The following is a 12,050-nucleotide window of genomic DNA, read 5'->3' as shown; positions in this document are numbered from 1 at the left end:
TGATTTCAAAAATAATGTTTTTTATTTATGTTTTTGAGCATTGGAAATCATGATTTTTCGTTGTTTTCAGTATTAAATTGTTTATAACTCAAAAACGTTCAAACATACAAAAATGTTGGTTGTTTTCAGAATTAAATTGTTTATAACTTTAGAGAAGTATTTTAAAGAACATTTTTGTTAAATAAATGTAGCAATAACTCCGAAATTGCCGCATTTTGGTATAGGGAATATTACATAAAAAATAATCAGTCTTTTTTAAGAACTTCAAAACGCAAAAAATATACAGGGTGTCTTATTTGACATAAGAAAGTTCATTGGATTTTCAGAAACACGGAAGATCTGACAACAATGTAAATACCACCATAATATCTGCCGTATCACAAGACCTTTACACACCAAAATTTATAAAAATCGTGCAAGCCGTTTCTAAGATAATTGAGGCGTTCCATACATAAAACTCACTCTGTATATTCATTTTCCAGATCCAGATCTATAAGATGCCAGTCCATATATGTAGTGTTAACAAAATGAATCAGGGATACAAAATGGGTAACCCAACCATGTAATGAGAATGTTTTGCTACGAAGATGATGCAATCTTGATAGTCTAAAACGAAGATGACTTACAACGCCTACTACAGAAATTCAAAATGACCGCCGAAAAGTATAACCTGACACTATCCACAGAGAAAATCCAATCGATGGTAATATCGAAGAACCCAATTAGATGTAAATTAGTAGTGGACGACCATATAATCGAACAGGTAATGGATTGTAGATACTTGGGTGTGGAAATATCTAGCGACAGGCATCTGTGGCAGATATTTAAAGATACAAAAGAGCAGGCAACGAAAGCAGCGAGAATATCTGGTTTCTTGAGGGATATAATCTGGCGGAATAAATATATGAGCACCGAAAGCAAAGTCTGCATTTGTAAGACATCTGTTAGACCCGTACTGAAATACGCAGCTGAGACAAGGGCCAAGATAACAAAGACCAAACAAATAATGAGAACAACAGAGATGAAAACCCTAACATCCATAAGAGGTATCACACTCAGAGATAGAATACGAAACGAAGACACATTGAGAGAGCTAGGCGTTCAAGACGTAGTTTGATGGACAAGAGCACGACGACGCATGTGGAGAGACCACGTAGATCGGATGGACCCTGAACGTATGGCGCAATGGGCGAAGACACAGAAGCTTAACACCAAGCGACCCATAGGAAGACCCAAAAAACGATGGTACGAGAGCTGGAGCTCCGGATCGCAGCAGAGACTGTAACAGAAGAAACAGGACATAGTCCTATTACAAGAAGAAAAAGAAGAAGAAACTCATACAGAAGTGAAAACTTCAAATTGTATTCTGGTATAAAATCGTTTATTAAAATCTATCTAAAATGTCATCCAAATTGATTGCAAAACGTTTTCGTTCTAATTCAGAACATCTTCAGTGCCTAGAATGAAGTATTTCCACGTTAGATTAAAGCAAAAAAGGTTAAAATTGTGACTGTTAGAAAGAAAAAACATGTGGGAATACTTACATTCTGCAGAGTAGTTTGAAACTAGCACACTATTTAAAGTGGTAATCCCATAATATATGGTTTACATATTATATATATTAATAGAATATGTTGACTACAAGTCGATGTTGTTAGATATTATAGAATATATGCCTAAAGGGCAACATGCTTCCCTGCTCGAAAATGCTAGGTACTTGCCAGTTCAATGGTCGCAGACCAACTGAGAGAATAGGAAATGGACATTCATTGATCTGGTTTATTGTCTCTTTTTAGAATGTAACTTAACACACTAATCATTTTGTCATGTCATGCCACTCTTGTCATATTGAATGTCCATTTCCTATTTTCTCAGTTGGTATGTGCCCATTGAACTGGCAAGTACCTAGCATTTTCGAGCAGGGAAGCATGTTGCCCTTTAGGCATGTATTCTATAATTTTATTATATTTCCCATTTAAAATAGTTCATTATTCTATAATATCTAACAAAATCGACTTGTAGTCAACATATTCTATTAATATATAATATGTCAACCATATATTATGGGGTTACCACTTTGAATAGTGTGCTAGTTTCAAACTACTCTGCAGAATGTAAGTATCCCCACATGTTTTTTCTTTCTAACAGTCACATTTTTAACCTATTTTGCTTTAATCTAACGTGGAAATACTTTATTATAGGCACTGAAGATGTTCTGAATTAGAACGAAAACGTTTTGCAATCCATTTGGATGACATTTTAGATAGTTTTTAATAAACGATTTTATACCAGAATACAATTTGAAGTTTTTACGTCTGTATGAGTTTTTTTAAACTATGGTATACGGTATACAGCTAACTATTGGGATTTTCTCATTGATTTTTTAAAAAGAAGAAGATTGAGCACTGTTCTGTGATTCTGTGAATATGATTTAAATTTCGCGATATATTCGACCATCCCTCTTCTTTGGCACGCCCGGTATACAAAAAATGAAGTAAAGTTGTAAGTCAAGTAAAAAATTTAATTAAAAGCTCTGTTTTTTCTGCAATTTTCTTCAAATTCATCGTCTAATTCTACCGTACTATGATATATTCGCCAAACACTACATTCCTACTACTCTTTGAACTGGCATGGGTATTTTTCGTAGTTTGATGGCAGTGGTAGTCACAATCACCAGCTAGTCGATGCATAACTTATCGGTGTTGGTCGGGTCAAGTGATGGGATTCCTCTCGGTGGATTCTTTTTACGTTTTTAAGTGAAACCCAGTGATCGAAGACGTGGTCTAAAAGTTCGAGCAACAGGTAAATCGTTTGTTGGAATCGATTTGATGAAAGAATGCAGGCAGGAGTGTCTGCACTGTCGCCGGTTTCCTGCCTTTTGCATACTTAACCGTTTACAGAATAGCGAAGAGCTGGTGCTAGGGACAAATCTTGTATCTTGTGATGATAACACAATACAAGACAAGTACCTATTAGCCCATAGTTTTTGAAATGTTGTTCCGAAGCTATTTTTCTTGTGGCATCTTAATGCAATTTACTGCGTTTTTTGGAATATGCCACAATTTTACTTTAGGATTAAGTTTGTTTTACGTTTCGATTTCCACTTACGAAATCCTTTTCAAAATACAAAACAATAATTAACTATTTAGATCGGAAATAAGCCACAATTAAATTGAAAACAATAATTTTATTAACGTTTCGACGCCCAAATCGGGTGTCGTTGTCAAAATACAAAATACTACTAAATTAAGCAAAAATGTTGTTGCTCATTAAAAAAATTCTTCTAATAATTTATTTAATCTGACTCATTTATATTGTCAATTCAGACGTATATTATACATTTTAAACTAGAAGACTTTAAAATGATATCGCCAATATTTATGAGTTGCGTTCTTGGAAACTATCCGAGAAACTTAAAACAATAGGAAATAAATTCAACATTTCAACAACATTCAAAACAACAAACACATTGAGATCTATTCTATCTAAAACTAAACCTAACAATGAACAAGAAAGAACAAAAATAAAAAACAACACTAATTTTAACTTATCTTACTTAAGTAAGGTGTTCAAAATGACCTCCCAAGAATTGCATTTATAAAATACCTTGTGAATGCGAACAATTTTATTTAGGTGAAACATCAGGACCATTAAACGTTAGAATAAGTGAACATCAGTCTTATATTAAAAATAGAGAATTTGATAGATCTCAAATATGTCAACACGCATGGGATAATGAACATAGAGTTCAGTGGAGATATTCAAGTATAGTCCTGAAATAATCAGATACTAAAAAGAGAAAAATCAAAGAAGCGGCTCTAATTATGCTAAATGAAACCAATTGTGTCACAAATTCCTCGGTAGAATGCAGTAGGATGTGGTTACCCATACTGAAAGAGGAAGTCAAAAGAAAGAAAATACCGCGGTTGATAAGTCAATAACATATCGAGTTAGTACATATTTTATATTTTAGTATTACTTATTGTATATCTACATATGTATTATTAATATTATTTATAATTTAAACATATTAAAGTCAGAATTTGGTATTAGTTTTTTGAAAGTAAATTAAATATAAGACCAAATACTTACGATGTCGGGAGAGTATCACGAGGTTTTTTCCTGGTTTTCCCTCGTGATTTACTATGGAATCTCTAACGCGAGAATTTTACTGTCATCATTGCATTTGGTTGTCTTTGAACTATCTTTTAGTAATTTCGTCCCAGGAAAGCAACTCATAAATATTGCCGATATCATTTTAAAGTCTTCTACTTTAAAATGGATAATATACGTCTGAATTGCCAATATAAATGAGTCAGATTAAATAAATTATTAGAAGAATTTTTTTACTTAGCAACAACATTTTTGTTTAATTTAGTAGTATTTTGTATTTTGACAACGACACCCGATTTGGGCGTCGAAACGTTAATAAAATTATTTTTTCAATTTAATTGTGGCTTATTTCCCATCTAAATAGTTAATCATAAAAATGCCACAAGGAAATAGCTTCAGAACAACATTAACAAAACAATAATGAATTAAACAAATTTTGTTTTTGTTGCTTGGTAAAAATTCTTCTAATATTTTTTCTGACTCATTCATATTGACAATTCGGACATAATATTTTGTATATTATACATTTTAAAGTAGAATTACTTTAAAACGATATTGCCAATATTTATCAGTTGCGTTCCTGGGACGACTTTATTGGAGGATAGTTCATTCGATTACATGAAATCAACTTTAACTTAAGAATGTTAAGAATCTCCGTCGAGACAATACACAACATGTGATTTGTCGATAAAAATACAACCATATGCAATGATGACAGTAAAATTCTCGTGTTAGTGATCCCATACTAAATCAGGAGGAAAAAACCAGGAAGAAAACCTCATGGTATTATCCCGGCATGGTAAGTATTTGGTCTAACATTTAGTTTACTCTCAAAATTGACACCAAACTCTGATTTTAAATGTATGTTATTTTAAAATATAAATGATGTATCCTCGATATGTTTTTGACTTACTAATCGTGGCATTTTCTTGTTATTATATTTCCTAACAGGAGAATTTTATTGTCTTCATTGCTTGTGGTTGTCTTTTTAAAGACAAATCACATGCTATGATTTTTCTGACGGATATTCTTAAGTTAAAGTTCATTTCATGTAATCGAATGAACTATCTTCCAGTAAAGTCATCCCAGGAACGCAACTAATAGAAATATGGCCAATATCATTTTGAAGTCATCTACTTTAAAATGTATAATATATATGTCATGAATTGTCAATATGAACGAGTCAGATAAAATTAAATTAGAAAAATTTTGACCAAGTAACAGAAACAAAATTTGTTCAATTTATTGGTGTTTTGTATTATGAGAACTATTTCCAAAAAGGAAATCGAAACGTCAAGTATAAACTTTTTAAAATTAATATTGTGGCCTATTCCCACCAAAAATATCTACTAAATTACATTAAGAGCGCAGGCGCAAAATTGTACGCCAATGCCTTTTAAATGTATTCATTTTTTTCCAATCCTGAGAAAACTAATAAGTATTTTTGAAAAATTTAAACGCAGAATGAAATATTACATTATTACCGAGGGCCGAAAGTCCCTGGAAACTTCTATACTTACTACGCGCATACGGGTCATATTAGCTGTATGCGCGCCAATGGGGAATATTAAATCCTGAATTGTATGTCAAAAGATGAGACATAACCACCTCTTAAAACCCACCAAATGTCATTTGCACATCTCCACCGGTTTTAGAGCAATAAATAAATCGTCAGTTTGTAAGAAAAATTTCAACACCCCCTATCTCGGAAACGAAGCATTTGCGGCCATACGTTTATAAAGCAAACTGTCATTATCTTTTCATGCAGAATTAACCCTTAAAGTTTTCCATACTTATTTAAAAACACCCTGTATTGATGAAAAACATGGCAAGTTGTTAAAGTACCTAACTTTTTTATTATGCAACATAAGCGAATGAATTAAAAAACAGAAGATTAAGAAAACATGGGGCTATAGTTGGGTTTTAATTTTAGTATTTTATAAATGCTAGAATATTCCACAGTGTGATGCGAACTTTGAGAAAAAACACAGATTTATTGGTAATTTGTACACCCGGTATACAATGACAATTTACCTATCTCTCAACAATATTATTACAGCGATATTGTTAAAGAATAAGGCTATAACATATTAAAAAAATCACGGACATCATTGTCATCGGACAACAGGTTTAGGAATTTCGAGACATCAAAAATGACCCATTTTTAAGGTGCGTTAATTTCTTGGAGAAGTGTATAATGTTTATTTTAATAAGTTACAGGGGTGAAAAAAAGAGAAAATTTAGTGTGATATTTTATTTCAAATATCTCATTCAAAAGAAACTTTTTGTTTATTCTAAAGGACTTTCGGCCCTCGGTAATAATGTCATCTTTCATTCTGCGTTTAAATTTTTCAAAAACATTTAATAGTTTTCTCAGGATATAAAAAAAAAAGAATGAATGCATTTAAAAAGCATCGGTCCGAAATTTTGCGACTACGCTCTTAAGATTCCGCGAAAAAACAGCTTCAGAACAATATTAAGTAGGTATTCAATTGTTTTTGAAATGGTTTTTATTGTGGTAAAAACACAAGTGTTAAATTTAATGTAAAATAAAAGAAAACAATTTATTTGTATCTTTTATGGATTGTTTTGGTTCTTTCAGTGTGTTTTGATTATTTTATTATATGCCAATTTCGTTTTGTTTTTAATATGCACAGGCGCACTGACAATATGGATTTATAATCATTTCTCTGCAGGTGTCTTTTTTATATTGTTAACCCTTACGTACTAACACATTAAATCAATTAGGTACATTTACACTGTCAAACTGTTTCAGGACGGTTTTTGGCCCCACTATTTATTTTTTGTCCTGAACTGTACTAATGTTTAATAGACTTTGATCAAAACTATGCGAAAAAGACTACCTGACTTTTTTATGAAAAATATTTGAAGAAATCATAGTGGTATACCTGTATCTCTTAGTTTTCGACATAATTTTATTTCTTAGTTTCTAAGTCTGTCCTTCTTGCCTATCGTTTTTCTGAGGTATTTCATCTCTGCTAGTCTGGTGTCTTTTGATTAAAATCCAGTTTTCTGCTCCTTATGTTAACGTTGGCCGATATTATATTGCCATCTTCATTTTTCTCGATATTTCTTTGTTGTTGAGGAATCCTCTATTATTTAGTGCCTGGAATAGTTTTCCTGTACTCTCTAGTGTTATTCTAGTCTATTATTGAGTCTATTGTTGAGATCGTCCTCCATGCTTCATCTGATATTTATTACTGTTCCCAGGTATTTGTATATGTTTGTTGCTTTAGAATAAAAATGTATACCATTTTTATTCGGCTGCAATACGAAGGAAAACCAATCTTACTTTTTAATTAGAATAAGGAGTGCAGCCAGTCCCTTTAACTACAGTTTTCTGCTCTTATTGGAGCGTCATCAGAAGGAACGTAGGCACTGTTCTCCTTAATCCAATCAAATCGCATCGAAAAGTTTTCCCAAATATTGCAGCCAAAGTGATGGTAATGGGTGGCTAGCGCCATCTGGCCGTAAAAATACGAAGCAAGTTTTCAATCCTAATAGCAAATAATTAATATTGAAAAATATCAAAAATCACTAAAAGATTTTTAAATTGAAAACATATATAATTATGTTTGTTGCTTTATTTTTTGTTGATCAATGACAACTTTGATAGGTCTTCCATGCTCTTTTATAAATTTTTTGGTTCTTCTATGAGATCTACGCTTACTTGTTTCTTTTTCAGGCTCTTCCTTAATTGTGTTGCATTTTTTCTTGTATGTATTCTTTCTACAATTCCGTCTTTTCTTTTATTTTACCTCTTTATTCCACCATATTGTCCATTTCTTCTTCGTATATTAGGCCTCTTGACCTGTTCTTAACCGATTTTGAGCTTGTATTCGTAGCTGTGATGTTGACTGCCAGCTATCTCGCCACCTTTTAAAGGGCCTTCCTATCGGTCTCTTGCCTGTTGACTTTGAATCTCTGGCTATACGGGCTATTCTCTCGCTGTCTATTCTCGTCACATGCTGATTCCACTCTCGTCGTCTCTGTCTTCCCCACCGTACTATATCTTGTATGTTACAGAGATCTCTTATTCTGTCGTTCGGTATTCTGTCTCTCAGTGTTTTCCCTGTTATTGACCTCAACGTTCTCATTTCTGATGTTCTCATTATCCTCTTGGTGTCTGCTGTGTCACATCTTGTTTCTATCGCGTACGTCATGATCGGTCTTACACATGATTTGTATATGCGTACTTTCCCTTCCAGCCTCATATCTTTGTTTCTCCAGATGACATCACTCAGACATCCTGACACGTAATTGGCGTTATTTGCTTGCTTTCGGACGCTCTGTTTAACATCTCCATAACTACATATTTCGATTCTCAGATATTCGAATCTCGAGACTTGTTCAATTAGTTCGTTGTTAATTACTAATTTGCATCTTATGGGTTTCCTTGACACTACCAAGGATTTGATCTTAGCTGTTGATATTTTTATGCTGTAGTTTTTCACCACTATACTGAAAGTCTGTGCCATTCGCTGTAGGTTATCCTCGTTATCGGATATTAAGATCGCGTCGTCAGCGTAACAGAGGATTTTCATTTGTTTTTTTGCCATCTTATATATTTTTCCTGTACTATTAATGTCTTCTATGATTTTGTCCATTACTAAATTAAAAAACAATGGGCTCAAGATATCCCCTTGTTGGATTCCCGAGTTGATTTCTACTTCCGATGTTAGTTTTATTCTCGACTTTTATTCTGGGTTTGTTCTTCGTGTCTTTAATTATCCTTTATCATCTTGTTGGGCTGATTTTTCTCCTTATTGTCCATTTCTCTTTTCCATTATTTCTTGTGGTCCCATATACTAGTTTTGCTATAGAGAAGTTGCTATGAGAGATTATCTCAGTTCGCTTTGATGATTCCATAAGGATGAAATATGTACGTATTAACGAATGGTGGTGCTCTATATTGAAATTAACTACTAAAAATCAATTCTCTGGGTTTTTTTTGGCATTTGGGAACTGTGCCCATTTAGCCAGCAACTTTTCTCAACGCTTAATAAAACCTACCATACACCAAGAATACGAACCGAATTACCGATTACGAACCTAATGGAACAATCAAGATAGGGAAGGGATTGCTTTGCAAATAATTATAAAAAGCACAGATTTGGCATTTTCCTGAATTGATTTCAAACGTAAGAAATCTTCGGATTTTTATTGTTTTTATATTTGTTTATTAATTAAATAGTTTTGTGCTATATAATTGCGGTAACTCTAGTTATAGATCGTAAAGTATGTGAACATTTTCCCGCATTGATAAATACAGCCCCTGGCCATATTATTATGACCGCCCATGAATTTTTACAAAAATCAACTGTTCCACTAGGTACGTTTTGTTTAAAATATTATTTTTACATTTAATTTTGTTATGTAATGTTAGTGTTATACATTAACTATATTATATTTAATAATAAACACCAATAAAACATTTGATAATATTATATGTTTGTATACTTTTAATAATTTGTTGAACTTCTGAGCTTAAATAGATGGAAAATATTTGGGAGCTTTTGAAACGAGAAAGTTCCGATGAAAAGGTCACTAACGAAATTGTTTTGATTAAAGGACTAACATATCAATGAAACCACAATGACACATTGAAGCAAAAAAAAAATTTAACTGCATTCAAAGTATGCCCAGACGGATACAAGCGCTATTCAAAGTTAAAGATGACTCAACAAAATATTGAAAAAATAGAAAGATGTGATATTTTTAAATGTTTTATTAGTGTTTATTATTAAATATATTACATTTAATATTAAACAGCAATAAACCATTTGAAAATATCACATATTTGTGTTTTTTAAACATTTTGCTGAGCCCCCTCTAACTTTGATTGCCGCTAGGACCCGTCTTGGCATACTTTGAATGCAGTTAAATTTTTTTTGCTTCAATTTGTCATTGTGGTTTCAATGATATATTAGTTCTTTAATCAAAACATTTTCGTTAAGTGATCTTTTCATCAGAAATTTGTCGTTTTAAAAGCTCCTAAATATTTTCCATCTAATTAAGCTCAGAAGTTCAACAAAATATTAAAAAAATATAAATATGTAATATTTTTAAATATTTTATTGCTGTTTATTATTAAATATATTATAGTTAATGTTTAACATTAAGATTGTATAACAAAATTAAATTTAAAAATCATATTTTAAACAAAACGTACCTAGTAGAATAGTTCATTTTTGTAAAAATTCATAGGTGGTCATAATAATATGGCCAGGGACTGTAATTCTCGTAATTCGGATTCGGTCATTTGGAGTAAAATCCAGTCCTGGTGTTGTAAAATTTCCGCATTATCCACGCCTGTTGTGACCAAGACCAAACCCGCTTCGGCCGTCTAGTTCCCCCGACTCGCGATCGAACGACTTATAGCTTGATTGATTCATTAATAAACAGCTCGTATGTGGTGTGGAACTCTCTTTGGCACAAGGTCATCTAAGATTTTTTCTTCCTTCGATTCGTAACAGTTACATGGACTGAATTCAAACGGTTCATAAACGCTGCTGATATTAATATACATAATACAAAATAGTAAACTGTTGGAATGGGCTTGTCTAATATGTAATTGGATTGGGTAGTATGTGGGCCACCGGCAGCTGGACGTTTACGTAAAACCGCGAAACCACGGATTTTTTTATATTTATATACGATGCAAGTGAACTCTGCGATGTAGGTATACTACATTTTGAAAATTGTCGAATAGGGGAGTGCAATTAGAACGAAAACATGCATTGTTTCGGAAAAATTCAAACAAGGTTATATTTTTCTAAAACTTTTTTTGTTAGTTTATATACTTGTTAAAGTAAAAAGTTCTACTCGCGGATTTGGCCGCTAATTGTTTATTAATTGTTTAAACAATAACAATTGTTTTGTATAAATAATTTTAAAAATATCGTTAAATTCATCATTTTACTTTGATCAAATATGTTTCTATTTTGTTTTTGATTATACTGAATCGGAATATGGCATTGCAATTTAAAAATTCTTATACAGAAGCTCTTATACAGTATGTATGCGTAGCTAGGAACCACATGGAAAACTTTTTTATTATCAATTTTACGAAAAAAGTTATTCTTCATAAAATGCTCTGGATAGTCAAAAATCTAAAACTTAACCATCAGGTATCAAATTTTATCAATTTTATATGAGTTATGTCAAAAATATGAATTACGTTAAAGAGTAAAGTATGTACCTTTATATTCCAGAATATCAAAAAATGATATTATGAAAAGTTGTTTGAAATTAAAAACTATGTTTAAATATACAATTACATAATTCTAATTAAAAAGAAATTTAAATTTTTTCTCAAACTACGAATACTCATTATCATTTTATTACAATTATGATAACTATTTTATTATCACTTCTCCCTGATCTAAACTCTAAGATACAACCATCAGATAACAAACTTTTTTAATTTTATACGAGGTATGTAAAAAATAAGAATTTTTCTTAAGGGTTAAGTACCTTTATTATTCACAATATTTGAATTAGAAGGATGTAATTTATTGAACACTAAAACAAATTAATTCCAAACAATTTTTCTTAATAACACTTTTTGATATTGTGAAATGTAAAGGTACTTTACTCTTGAGTGAAATTCATATTTTTTGACATACCTCGTATAAAATTAATTAAATTTGATATTTGATGATTGCATCTTAGATTATATACGATGCAGAGTATTTTATAAAGAATATATTTTTTTCGTAAAACTGATAATAAAAGAGTTATCAATAGATACCAAGTTACGCAGACATACAGAAGAGCTAAAAAAAATTTCTTTTACTGAACATTTATTATTGTTGAAGCTTATTATTAAATGTATTTTAGATAAGTTTTACAGAAAAAGTTTTGATCACTTTGTATAAACATTTTCTTAGCTGGTAATTTTCGGTTTTTATATT

The 12,050-nt window shown here is 31.6% G+C and overlaps 2 protein-coding genes across 5 annotated transcripts in view; both read left to right on the top strand.

The window, feature by feature from the left end:
* LOC126890563 (cilia- and flagella-associated protein 251-like) overlaps positions 1–12,050 on the top strand; it is a 438,236-nt gene that overhangs the window by 174,603 nt on the left and 251,583 nt on the right. The gene's annotated exons all lie outside the window — the stretch shown is intronic.
* The window catches only part of LOC114328246 (beta-1,4-glucuronyltransferase 1), a 228,063-nt gene that overhangs the window by 39,905 nt on the left and 176,108 nt on the right, over positions 1–12,050 (top strand). The window contains exon 1 of one of the 2 annotated variants that reach the window (XM_050659605.1): positions 2,645–2,802. The exons of the other annotated variant lie outside the window; for it this stretch is intronic. The gene's annotated coding sequence lies outside the window, so the exon portion shown is untranslated. Of the gene's footprint in view, positions 1–2,644; positions 2,803–12,050 lie in introns of those variants that run through there. 2 annotated transcript variants of the gene reach the window in all.

Source organism: Diabrotica virgifera, chromosome 8, assembly GCF_917563875.1.
Source record: "Diabrotica virgifera virgifera chromosome 8, PGI_DIABVI_V3a".
Taxonomy (NCBI): Eukaryota; Metazoa; Arthropoda; class Insecta; order Coleoptera; family Chrysomelidae; genus Diabrotica; species Diabrotica virgifera.
Note: the sequence above shows the minus strand (reverse complement) of the source record. Positions and strands in the feature narration are given on the sequence as shown.